The sequence below is a fragment of the Suncus etruscus genome, chromosome 1 (assembly GCF_024139225.1).
Source record: "Suncus etruscus isolate mSunEtr1 chromosome 1, mSunEtr1.pri.cur, whole genome shotgun sequence".
In the NCBI taxonomy this organism is placed as follows: Eukaryota; Metazoa; Chordata; class Mammalia; order Eulipotyphla; family Soricidae; genus Suncus; species Suncus etruscus.
This window is the reverse complement of record NC_064848.1, coordinates 98,774,992-98,788,999: the sequence shown is the minus strand read 5'-3', so window position 1 is coordinate 98,788,999 and position 14,008 is coordinate 98,774,992.

The following is a 14,008-nucleotide window of genomic DNA, read 5'->3' as shown; positions in this document are numbered from 1 at the left end:
GTGGGTTCTGTTAGTGAAATAAGTACACTAATAACTATCATTACAATGATAGTGAAATAGAGTGCCTGTCTTAAAACTCAACTACGAACATGTTTGTAACCATGGTGCTCTGAAAAGAGATTTTTTTTTAAAATAAAATCTGGGGCCGGAGCAGTGGCACAACCAGTCAAGCATCTGCCTTGTATGCTCTAGCCTAGGATAGACTGTGGTCTGATTCCCCGGAGTCTCATATAGTCCCCCAAGCCAGGAATGATTTCTGGGCACATAGCCAGGAGTAATCCCTGAGCATCACTGGTTGTGGCCCCAAAACAAACAAACAAAAATAAATAAATAAAAGCTACCCAACAATTAGTTTGTACTATCTCTGAGGGGGTTGTCAGGGTTTTTAATCTCATGTCCATAAAAATAATATCCATTATGGCAAAATCTTGTTTATCCAGCTTTGCATTCTAGTTCCTTTATAGAGCATCCTAAATTCAGTTTCAATGGAACTTATAGGTTCTTGCAATAAGTAAAAAAATATAATTTTTTTGAAATAGAATTTTTCTCTTCTTTCTTATCAGGCTAGAATATTGCCAGCTAGATACTAATGGAGTAAGGCTGTATAAAGATACTTGTTGAGATATTTAGCTTTCCAGCACACAGGATGATCACTTACATGAACTCTGAGATTTTTAGGGGAACCTACCAAGTAAACATTGCATTCTTTGGATTATCCATACATTCACCAAGCCCCAGGAATATGCTGGCAAGAAAAGTAAAACAGAGAAAATGTTTTTATCTTTTCTTTACCAATCAAAACTGATAGTAAAGGACTGGGTCTATTAAATTGAGATGATGATGACGATGATGATGATTTTATTATTTTACTTCCAAAGAAATAGAGGTAAAATGGCAGCACTTTAGTACAGAAACTGATTTTTAGAATATCAAGTTGTTTTTTTTTTTTTGTTTTTTTTTTTTGTGGTTTTTGGGTCACACCCGGCAGTGCTCAGGGGTTATTTCTGGCTCCACGCTCAGAAATTGCTCCTGGCAGGCACAGAGGACCATATGGGGCACCGGGATTCGAACTGATGACCTCCTGCATGAAAGGCAAACGCCTTACCTCCATGCTATCTCTCCAGCCCCCAAGTTGTTTTTTTTTTTTTTTTTTTTTTTTATATAAATTGAGCTCTGACATTTGCAAGAAACTAATGATTAGTTTCCTGGCTGGGGATGTGAATGTCTTTGACATGCTTTATTAGCTCTCAGTTTGTTTCTTAGCCATCTCTACTTTTCGACAATAGGGTGAAAGACTTATATCAAAGAGGTCCTCTGGATTTCACACATAGTGGTATTTTTGTTTGTTTGCCTTTTTTTAATTTTTGGTGCTTGGGCCACACCAAATGATGCTCAGCTATTACCCCTGGCTCTGAGACTTCAGAGTCACACCTATATAGGTCTGAGAGACCATATGGGATGCTAAAGATCAGATATGGTTTGGCTGCATGCAAAACAAGTTCTTTACTTGCTATACTATTTTTTTAGGCCTCATATGTAGTGTTTAACTACTAGTGTATTACCCTCAGAGAAATGCCATGTTATTATTTTATTTATTATTAGCTCTACCATACCAAGAGAACTGAGACAAGATAAGGGACTACTTGCAAACAAAATCTAAACATGTATTTTAAATATTAATGGCTGTTCACAGATTGTTTTTCAAAAGCATTATTAACAGTTTACAGTACCACCAAAAGGTACAATGGTAGTCTCTCCTACATCTCTTTACCAGAAATGTATTAACTGTTATAAAATTTGGCAGCTTGATGGATACTAGGTCATTATTACTTTAATTTACAATTTCACAGTACTGATGTATTTTATAATACTTTTTTCTCACATTCATTGGTTACTTGGATTTACTTTTCAGAAGAAGTTCTTCACATCTTTATTTTCATTTATCTTGTTAGATTATGAGGTTATTTTCACTTAGCATATAATCCTCAATTATTTCTCTGCAGGAATGTCAAATATATATAATGAAAAAGCAACATATAGCTTTTTCTTCTCCTTATAGTTATCCTATAGTTACATCTTCTCCTTATCATTATCATTACTAGAACCACAGTCCTAAGGCACAGTTTAGTTCAGTATGCTAGGAAACTAAGACAGCTGCATCACCCACCTTGAGAAATAAAATAAAGAACAAGAATCAAGGGTTTCCAGAGCTCTGAAGTTCATGATCTCACCACTAATTCCTTCTCCATTATTGGACGATTGAGATTTTCACAGACATCTGATGAAAGGTATCTCAGAAAGGTTTTAGATTCTAGCTGGTTTTGAAAATGAGAACCCAAACCTCTCTCCAGAAAAACAGCAATAAAGGCAGCAAAAACAATGGCATTAGCTGGGGTCAGTGAAGTGCAATGGACAAACCCAGTGGTCAGCCTTGGCTCTAAGCACACCAAGCTTGCATTCCAAATACTTTACATTCTAGATAGAATATTAGGGTCCTAAGGTTCTATGATTTTATGAGTCATGCTGGGATAAAGGGGGAAGTGAAGGGTCTGCTCCAATACCCAAGACTGCCATGGTTCCTGGTCCTGGAACTGAAACCTAATTCTTGCTACAGCCGTACTGGCTGGGAATCAGAGAAACCTAGGGCAGTGTCACCATGTGCTTGCTGAGGGCTTGGGGCCAAATCATCCTGCCAGTTTTCCTGTGCTGCTTTCTAATCCAACTGTTTACCAGCTTTTCAGAGAATGGGATTCCCCAGCACTCTGGCCAGGAAAACAAGTTCACACGATCTGCTTTAGTAAATGGTGAGCCCAGCCTAAGCCTCTAATCCAGTGTTTTATTTTGGTTGTGCTTTCCTAACTACAGGGAAATGTTTGCCTAAAGTTGCCATTTGTTGTTCAAAGGACATGTGTGGGTGGTGGTGGTGGTGGTGGTGTGGTGTGGTGTGGGTTTGTGTGAGATTTAGTTAAATTTGACTGAATTAATATTCTTTATGTGAAATGTGTAGTGAATTGAGCCCGTTTTAATTTTAAAAAATATCCCACAACTCACTTTTTGAGTGACTCATGTTCCAAAGTATGATGCTGCAAATAAACTGTTGAAATTTTATTCTAATTAAATACCACTCACTGGTCATAGCCAGTCTTAGCATTTTAAGGTCTTAGTTAATATAGCTATTGTTATCCTACTTATTTTTTTTAAATGAAAGTAACTGTTAGTTCATATTATTATATATGTTGCAGGACTAGTTTTTCATACTCTTCCAAAATAATTTGTTGCACCCTTTAACTATAAAAATGTCAGAAATCTCTCCACTATATTCTACTGGACTTTCTTCTCTCATTGTCCCCCTGCTCTCCAGCCCTTCTTATAGCCACAGTTCAATGTTCCAAATCCAGGTGTTAGTTTTGGATTGTTTTTGTCAGTTCCTGACTTTGTTACTTTACATAATTTAAGTCTTATCTTAAAAAACAATTACTTTGGTTTGGAGACTTCCCTTTGCAGAAATGACCCTTCTCCTACCCAGCTTCTAAAAAAATGAAGTGTTAAAAGTCATTCTGAGTTGAATTCATGAATCTGTAAATAAGAATTTTAGTATCCTAGATTTGAAGTATATAAATATAGGTAAAGACAAGATTTGAATTATTTGGACAATGCTCTGTAAGTCAAGAATTTGTTTTTTGTTTTGTTTTGGGGTCACACCTGGCAGCGCTCAAGGGTTACTCCTGGCTGTAGGATCAGAAATCGCTTTAAAGGCATAAAACAGAACAACTGTTATTGTCTGGTGTTTAGAATCTAAAAGAATGTTATTTTCCCAAATCAGACTTTTTTAATAATACCAATCTCAAAAACTTCTCAACTTTGCACTGAAATAAGGCTATTTGAGAAGGTTGGAAAAAGACTAAATCAGATCTCAATTGTATTTTATTTAGTTTTATTTCTGGATCACACCTGGTATGCTCAGGGATTACTCTTGGCTTCACACTCAGAAATTACTTTTCATGGTTTCAGGTACTATTTGAGATGCTGGGATTTGAATCTGATCAGCTACATGCAAAGCAAGTTCCTACCTGTTGTAATATCTTTCCAACCCCTCAATTGTATTTCTGGTTTAATCTTTCTCAGAGATTTCTTTTTCTTTCAATCTCTCTTTTTTTTTTTATTTTTTTGGTTTTTGGGCCACACCCGTTTGATGCTCAGGGGTTACTCCTGGCTTGGGGGGACCATATGGGACGCCGGTAGATCAAACCGCGGTCCATCCTAGGCTAGCGCTTCCAAGGCTTACCTCTAACACCACCTCTCCGGCCCCTCTTTAAATCTCTTGATTATTTCCATACATTCTTCAGACAACTCAATGTGTTAATACTATCTGCCATGGATGCCCTATAAAATGTGCCTAAAGATATAGGAAACATAAAAGCAAATTTTTCATATTTTCCTTAGAAAATGAGTCATTCTGGACATTTTAAAAATACTTTAAATGCAGAGAAAAAAATAAAAATATAAGGTCTGGAGCATTAGCACAATGGGTAGGTTATTTGCTTCACATGTATCCGAAATATGTTCAATACCTGGCATTCCATATGATCCATCAAGCCCTGTCAAGAATAATTCCTGAACACAGAGCCAAAAGTAACTCCTGACCATTGCCAGGAATTTCAACCTTCCCCCAAAAGAATTAGTTAAAGTAAACCTATAGTAATACATAATATCTGATGACCAAAGATTAAAGTTTTGGTTTTAGTCTTTTTTTTTTTTTTTTTTGGTCATCAGGGCTGTGTTCAGGGTTTACTTCTGGCTCTGAGATCAGGGATCACACCTAGTGGGTGTAGAGGACTATTTGTGGTACAAATAGTTCAGCAAGTATAAGGCAAGCGCCTTACTCACTGTACTATCATTCCAACTCCAAGACTAAGGTTCTTTATTCTAGTTAGTTTATTTCTAGGACTGACCAGTGCTGGTCAGTGTTTCTGTGGAAGAAGCTTCCTCTTTTGAGGAATAACTCAGTTTAATCTCTCCTGATCCTTCTCTGAGGCCTGAGGCTTTTTTTTTTGGGCCACACTCGGCGGTGCTCAGGGGTTACTCCTGGCTGTTTGCTCAGAAATAGCTCCTGGCAGGCACTGGGGACCATATGGGACCCCGGGATTCGAACCAACCACCTTAGGTCCTGCGTTGGCTGCTTGCAAGGCAAATGCAGCTGTGCTATCTCTCCGGCCCCATCTGAGGCTTTTTTTCTAAGTGTGTGGCAATTTTCCCTATCTGCTGTGTTTAGCCTTTCTATTTTGTAAGGATATAGTTTCTTAGATAACATCATGCCTTGATTTCTAAGATATTCTAATTCCTTTCTGAAATCTTCATCTATTCTCCTCCTAATGCTTTGAATGGTTGTAGGTTTTTCCCATAGGCAACTTCTAGGACTTTGTTAACTATCCCACATCAAGTGAGACCTCCTCCAAAGCAGGTAGTTTTAATGTATAGGTATTTTAATTCCTGTCATTAATTTATATTGAGATATTAATAATCAATATTTCAATAAGTTATAGTTTATACTTGATGGAACTTAGAGTTAAAAATCTTCTTCCCCAGTTTCTAACGAATGAATTTCCCCTCGATTTTCTTCCTTCTGCTGCTGCTGTTGAGATAATCAGGTCTGCACACTATCTTGCTTGTGGTGCTCACACATTAGCTATCATGTTCTCTAGGGGCTCTTCTACTTTAGTTATGGACTTGTACACATATAGCTGTGATAAATTGCATGAGTTATTATAGATTGTAGAGCTGCTAGACACAAACAGAAGCACTGCTAGGATCATGATTTGTACATGCAGGGGCACCAGGGTTTGTACTCAATCTTATGCTTGCATACAGGGCAGGCATTTGAGTCACTAAGACGACTTCTCCTATCTGCCCCCCATCCCATGAAGGAATTTTCATGAATATACCAAGATGTGGAAAGACTGGTTGGATTTACTTTTCCATACCTTATTTGAAGATAAACATGCAAAAACGGTTACAGATGTTACCAGAGGATAGTGGGTAGGGCACTTGTCTTGCATTCAGCCTCAGGATTTGATCTCTGGTACCCTTAAGTTCCTCCAAGAGTGATTCTCAAAAAAGACAAGAAATAATATTAAATAAGATTACCAAGCAATGAGGGAGAGGTAGAGGTGGACTAGAAGTAACATAAGGGCAACAGTGGAAGTTATGGGCACTTTGTTGCTAGTGAAGTACAATAACTACACATCAAAGCCATAAATGTTAATGCTATTGTAACGTCACAAAAACTACAGTAATAATTTTTCATCCACCCGCTGCTCATGGCCCCCCTACAGTAATAATTTTAATGAAATTTCTGAATCTAAATATTTGTGCTGGAACTAGATCCAGTTAAGTTATTCACTGATAAGAGTTATGGACTTATGGATAAGAATTTTAGGTTTGGACTAAATAGAAGGAAACAAAGCCATGAAGGGCAAGCATATTTGGAAAATAATGAAAAGGTCAAGGAAAGTGAAAGATCAAAATCAAGATTATCAAAATGCAAGTGAGGGAGGAAAGGAAAGTTCTAGTCAGATAAAGAATATCAGAGAGCCAAAATCATAGTGCAGCAGGCAAGGTATTTGTCTTGCATACAGCAGGCCTAAGTTCAATCACCACCATCCCATATGGTCATACATTGCTAGGAGGAATCCTTGAGTAGAGAGCCAGGAGTAAACCCTAAGCATAGCTGGGGCTTACTATTTCCTTATCCAAATTTTTATAGGTAAGGAAATAGTTTTTAAGGAACAATAACATACTAAGAATACTTTCTAATTTTACTAAACTTTAGTTTTAGTTTTGAAATTTACTCATAGACATTACATTTATATTCCTATCATAAAATTATTTAATTTAATGGTACAATATGTAAAATATAAATATTAAAAATGTCTATTTAGTTAACTTGGAAAACTATAAAATGACATAATTTAGCTTTTAATAGCCAAGTTTGTCCAAATATCTGTGCAATAAAATATAAAAGTTAATTGACAATATTACAGTATATTTAGGATACCATTCTTTTAGTAACTCTAAGAAATTTCTGGTTGACTAGTCCTATAAATAAAAAGTATTAAATTTTCCATACATGGATGGAAGAAATTAGAAATAGAATTTAAATGAATATAATGTTCTGAGCTATGGAAAAATATTTCGTAAGACAGGAATGGGTAAATGAAAAACACTTATGTAGAGTGATAAGCTTTGTATTTATATATTTGTGCTTACTCTTTTCTAGACTGTATTGGAAGAAAAAACTGTATTTCATGCACAGAACATAAAAGAGTAAGTTGACTTTCCTATGAAGAAATGGTTGGGAATATTATAAAGTGATAAAACTCTACAGTTGTAAAATGAAAAATATGTTCATACATTGTTTTGAACAGGTTTTTAATAATGAAAGTGATTATTAAATTAAATATGTATTAAATATTAAATAGTAATATACAGTAGTATTAAATTGAATATTTTTGTATTCCAAACAATATAAATTTAGCATTAATGTATTATTTTAGAAAATTATGCTTTTTTTTTGGTTTTTAGGCCACAGCGATGATGCTCAGGGGTTACTCCTGGCTATGTGCTCAAAATAGCTCCTGGCTTGGGGGACTCTATGGGATGCCAGGGATCGAACCAAGGTTCATCCTGTGTCAGCCATGTGCAAGGCAAATGTCCTACCGCTGCACTATTGCTCCAGCCCCTGGAAAGTTATTTTTTTTAAATAAACTTTAAAATATTTGAGATAGTCTTCAAGACTCCATGTGTTTTACAAGTAAAATTTCACACATTTTTAAAATATATGTTCTCAGTTACCACCAAAGGATAATATCCCTCTACTAGAGTTCACTGGAATACTAGATATGAATATATAAATTTATAAGATGTATAAAATAATTCTGTACGTACAGATATAAATCATAATAAAATGTTTATCAGAATAGAATCAATTACATCTGTATACAATATTTACTATTGTTAAGGTGAAAATATTGAAGTTATACTTCCACAGTAATAGTTCCTTTAATTTTGTGTTGTGACATTGAATTATAAGTTTAAAATGTATTTTATTTACAAATAACATCTGAAAATTCTTTCACTGTACAATTGACCTTTTAAAATCTAATTTATTCATACCAATGCCCCTAAACTTCTGATATTCATTGAATTAGTCTTATGCTCTCAAAGTATTTTTTATAGTTTTAAGTAGCTAATTTGTTTTATTTTCTTATATGCCACATCTGAGAAAATAATGTCATTTGTCTGTGTCTCTATGACTTATTTTTCTAAGTATAAAGCTCTCTAATTCTATCCATGTTATTGCAGATGATAGGACTTAATCTTTATTTTTTAACTAAGTAGTAAAGATTTAAAAGGCTACATATTTTGGGGTATTGTTTACCTCTTTAAAATTTAAAAGCATAATTAAAATAAAAAAATGTATTTGGTGCTGGGTATCAAATCCAGAGCTGCAAATATGAAAGACAAGCCATTTATTTATTCCTGAACCACAAAAATCTCTAGCTTTTAGCCTTCCTCAAATATGTTTTCACAATACACTTACTATTAAAGTACCAATGTTCTTCCATCATAGTCTACTGGTGTCTTTGATCCCCAACTTCTTTGACCTCTTTTTTTTAATTTTTAATTTTTTTTCTTGATTTTTGGGCCACACTCGGCGGTGCTCAGGGGTTACTCCTGGCTGTCTGCTCAGAAATAGCTCCTGGCAGGCACAGGGGACCATATGGGACACCGGGATTCGAACCAACCACCTTTGGTCCTTGGTCGGCTGCTTGCAAGGCAAACACCACTGTGCTATCTCTCTGGGCCCAATTTTTAATTATGAGAACAAAGATACAAAGAAAGAGGACAAGGTAAAGTTACAGTGGAAGGACAATCACCCATAAACAGAATTCTCAGTAGTCCCATTGCTTATATCTTAACTTTGAACTTTCAGCCAAAGAACATTAAGAAAAATAAAACAGAACCCATGTACAATTACTTTGTCCCTCAAGTCCCCAGATTGTAGTACATAATATTGCTTAGCAGCACACAAAGCAATCTAAAGACATAAAACTTATGTAACTCCTTAAACATTAAAGGCAAAGTACTTTTTTACATTTTCATGCACATGCATATTAGTTTAAGTTAACCTCAAAAGTTTAAGGGGGTTGTTTTTCTTAAGGATTAGAGTCAAAAGAGCACAGTAAAAATGGTGTTAGAGTGGCAATTATTGTTTGCATAAGCCCACCAAAATATGAGGGACATGAAAAGAAAAAACCTTGGCCTAAATACAAGGAGACCCTACCCCTGAAGTTTCCTGGCAAAAGACCAACTCTAGGCTCCAGGCAAACTAGTTTGTCTAATCCAGGTCATTGTCTGTAGTGCCAATACACTTTTATTTTTCACACAGTCTCTGTTGTTGGTATCATGTTTATGTGTTAAAGATCCTGGAATCTGCATATTCTATATTGCAATCAGGATGGTGCAGAGTGTCCTCTCGTTTCACCTCACAATTAAAGGGCAATGCAGAGAACCTGTCCTGTAAGCAGGTCGTTGTTGTTGTCAAGTCTTCTGAGTGTTAAGGGAAGTCTCTTTTGAGCAGGTCGATGTCAGAGCCATGGTAGTGTCTTGCCTGGTGTAGGATTGCTTCCAGGTGTTGTTATAAAAAACCTTATATATTTTGTAGATATATATTTTGTAGATAGCTTCCCTGGTTCAGGGGTAAATGGAGGGTGCCCATTCTTCTGAGGCCTGTGCCTGGTCATTATATCAATGTTCAGGGTGTAAGGTCCCATTGCACTACAAGATTTGTGTGTTCCAATCTCTATTAGATAAGAACTTATTTGTATGTATAGTATTTTCCCATTTTAATGTGCCTATGCAAACCATGAACAATGCCACATAGCATTATCGGCATATATGGGGGCCTTAAGAACAAGTCCAACAATCCTCATGACATGGTTTAATCATAAGCATTAAACTGAGGGACTCTTCCACCAAAATTCCTTATTGAACAGCTCACAAAGAGAAGACAAGATAAACAGTGGGTAGAATCGTCAAGATAACAAAAAAATATTTAGAGTTATAGCTGTTAAAGAAAATACACATAAAATATTCAAAAGACATATGGGTCCATTTTATGTCTTTTGAAATATTTGGGGGTTGGTAAATCAAATGCACAACTTTGGTCTGCGATTAGAACTGTGTAGTACTGAAGTTTAAAAGGGTAAATGTGAGGTACTGATGGTTGGGGGTGGGAGAGTTAAGGAGTAATAATGAGCTTTGTAGGGGTGAGCGAAAAGGCAGAATATGTTGGGGCAGGAGGTTGGTCTTGGTGCCTAACAAATTAAAGAACTGAGGGTAAAGAGGGTTAATAACTAAATGCAATGATCTTTAAAATAACTACTTATAAGGCAAAGACATAGTACAGCAGGTAGGCTGCTTGCCTTGTACTCAGCTGTCCCTGGATTGATCCCCAGGATTCTTTCTTCCTTGAGGCAGCCAGGAGTGATTCCTAAGTACAGAGCCAGAAATAGCCCCAGAGTAGAGCTCCAGGTATGGCACCAACCCCTTGCCCACCAAAAAATTATTTATTCCTTTCTAAAACCTGCTCCTTCCTGAGTACTGTTGAATTTCTATTTATCCTCATTCTTTCTTATAAAATATTTCATTTGTTAACTCCTTTTCCTCAAGTTGTCTCATGCTCTTAATCATCTTCTAAGACTACATTCTAACCCTAGTTCTAACTTGTCTATTCTCCTGGCCTGTGCTAATACATCAACATATAAAGTATTCTCAGATTCATAGTCTTAAGCCTCATAGCTCCTGGGTTACAGTTAAATTGGCCATTGTTTTATTTTTGGGTCACGGCCAATAGCAGGGGTTACTCCTGGCTCTGTGCTCAGAAATTGATCTTGGCAGGCTCGGGGGACTTTATGAAGTGGTGGGAATCGAACCAGTGTCTGTCCTGGGCTCAGCTGAGTGCAAGATAAATGCCCTACTGCTGTTCTATCTCTCTCGCCTCCCAGTTAAAAACTGCTTAATTGAGACTTTATTCTAGATAGTTTTCATCACCTCAAATTTGTTTTCTAAAATTTATCATTTTTTCTTAAATAAGTTCACTTAATTTATTTTACATCTAGTAATATTATCCAAGATTTATAATTTTAGAAATCTTTGGCTTCTTTGTCTTTCTTTTTCGATTTTCAATCCTTCTTAGCAATTCTTCCATTTTTTTCTTTTGACTTGAAACATAGATAATCTCTATGACTTATCTTCCTAATTTCAAATGATTTTTCTTTATCATAAAGTAGTACTTTTCAATTTGAGCTTTACTATTCGAAGTATGTTACTCCTGCTCTAAAAATTGTGTTGAGTATTTATTCTCATAAAAGGATATTGAATTTGTCAGATGTTTTCTTTGAATTTATTGATATTACAATTTTTATCTATTTTAATTAAAGTATAGTATTCAATTAACTTGTCTCTATTTATATCATATCACACTATAAAAAAGCCTTAACTTGGTCATGATATTTTATTCTCTTAATGTATTATTATATTTTGTTTAGAAATTTTCTTGAAGATGTTTGTAGCTAGGTTTATTAGGGATATTGGTTTGTTTTCTGTGTGAATGTGTGTATGTGTGTGTGTGTGTGAGAGAGACAGAGAAAGAGAAAGAGAAAAAAAGAGCAATTTCCTTGTCTACTTGTGGTATCAGGGTCATTTTTATCTCATTAATAGTGTTTGAATATTTTACTCAATATTTTGGAGAGCTTAAGATGAAAAGGTAATAGAGAACTTTCAAAAACTGGGGGCCACATCTGATTGTGCTAAGAGCTTACTTCTGACTGAACTCAGGGATCACTCCCAGCAGAGCTTGGGAAAACATATGTGAAGCTTGGAATTGAATCTAACTAGATCATATGCAAGGTACGCATCTTATCCACTGTACTATTGCTCTTGCCCAGTAGAGTTTTTTTTAAGGTTCTGTAGAACTTACCAATAAAACAATCATATCTGGATATTTGGGACCAGAAAAAATTGCTTACTTCTTCATTTCTTTTTATAGTTTATAGGTTTTCTATTTTCTTTTGATTCAATCTTGTGAGGTTGTATAATACTAACATCATGATTAGTAGCAAAAATAAAAACTTTACTCTAGATAAGGCACAGATAAATGTACACTCTCACCACTATTGTTTATAATAATAAGCCATAATCAATGCAGTTATGTGAAAAAAATCAATGGGATTCAAATTTAAGAATTTAAATTGTCGGGGCCAGTGAGGTGGCTCTATAGGTAAGGTGTCTGCCTTGCAAGCATTAGCCAAGGAAGGACTGCGGTTCGATCCCCCCAGTGTCCCACATGTTCCCCCAAGCCAAGGGCGATTTCTGAGTGCTTAGCCAGGAGTAACCCCTGAGCATCAAACGGGTGTGGCCCAAAAAAACAACAACAAAAAAAAAGGAATTTAAATTGTCATTATTTCCAGGTGATAAAATGTTATACATAGAAAACCGAGAATTTCCATAAAAACATTTTTTAAAGTAAAAACAGATTTTTATTTGAAAGCACTGAGGAAAAAGAGGGAGATAATAAACACACACACACAGAGAGAGAGAGAGAGAGAGAGAGTAATGAGTAAGGTGCTCAAGAGAACAGGCTTCTCCAAAGGCAGAGAGAGCCTTGGTACACAACCCAGTATGAAAGTCCATGACTTGAAGAGAGATATGGGCAATTATGTGCTCAGGCATCATGTGTATGAGCCAGCAGCACATATGGGTGCAGCACCCATATGATTTTTGTGATCTCACAAAAATCTCTTAAAAGAGGGGTTGGACTAAAGGCAGTGGTGGGATATAGTGACAAAACTCAATAAAATGAATGCTTCTCCTTGGAAACTGCATGCAGTCAGACTCATGTGCAGGTTTGAAGGAAGTATCCATAGCTTCATGGGTAAACAACAGCTTAGAAACTTTACAGACTCAAAACCAGCCTTAAAAGACAAACTGAGGGGCCGGTGAGGTGGTGCTAGAGGTAAGGTGTCTGCCTTGCAAGCGCTAGCCAAGGAAAGGACCACGGTTTGATCCCCCAGTGTCCCATATGATCCCCTGAAGCCAGGGGCAATTTCTGAGCGCTAGCCAGGAATAACCCCTGAGCATCAAATGGGTGTGCCCCCCCCAAAAGAAAGACAAACTGAAAGGTCTATTTAAGACAATATATAGTAACAGACACAACAAAGTCCTATATAGAGATGACATTAAATCTCATGACAATTATCTCTCTTAATATGAATGAACTAGCTGCATCAGTTAAAAGACAACGAGTGGCAACATGGATTAAAATGCCAAAACCATTCTGCTTCCTACAAGAAACATATATGAATAGTCAGAACAAACATAGACTAAAATCAAAGATTGGAGGACAAACATCTAAGCAAACAACTCCCTTTAAAAAGTTATAGTGTCCATATTAATATAATATAACACAAAATGCAGACTTAGAAAAGTTATGAGACAAAGATGGACATTTTGTAATAATCAAAGGCTAAGTATAAAAAAGAAAAAAAATCACACTCCTAAACATATATGGACCCAATGAGAGATCAGAAAATATTTTAAACAATTGTTGACAAGAAGATATCAATAACAACACAATAGTAGTGGGAAACCTCAATACTGCCCTGTCAACCCTTGATAATTCGACTAAGATGAAATTTAACAAGAATATACTAGCTCTAAAAAAGAGAAATAAAGGTAAAAATATATATAGCTCTCTACACCTAGAAAACTGAATTCACTTTCTTCTCCAGTGCATATCCTGTGTACATGGGTCATTCTCCGGGATAGACATCATTCTGGCCCATAAAACATACCTCAAAATCAAGGTTAGAAATTATTTGAACTATTATTTGAACTACTTTCTCAGATCATAATGCACTGAAATTAGAAGTGAACTACAAAGAGCCAC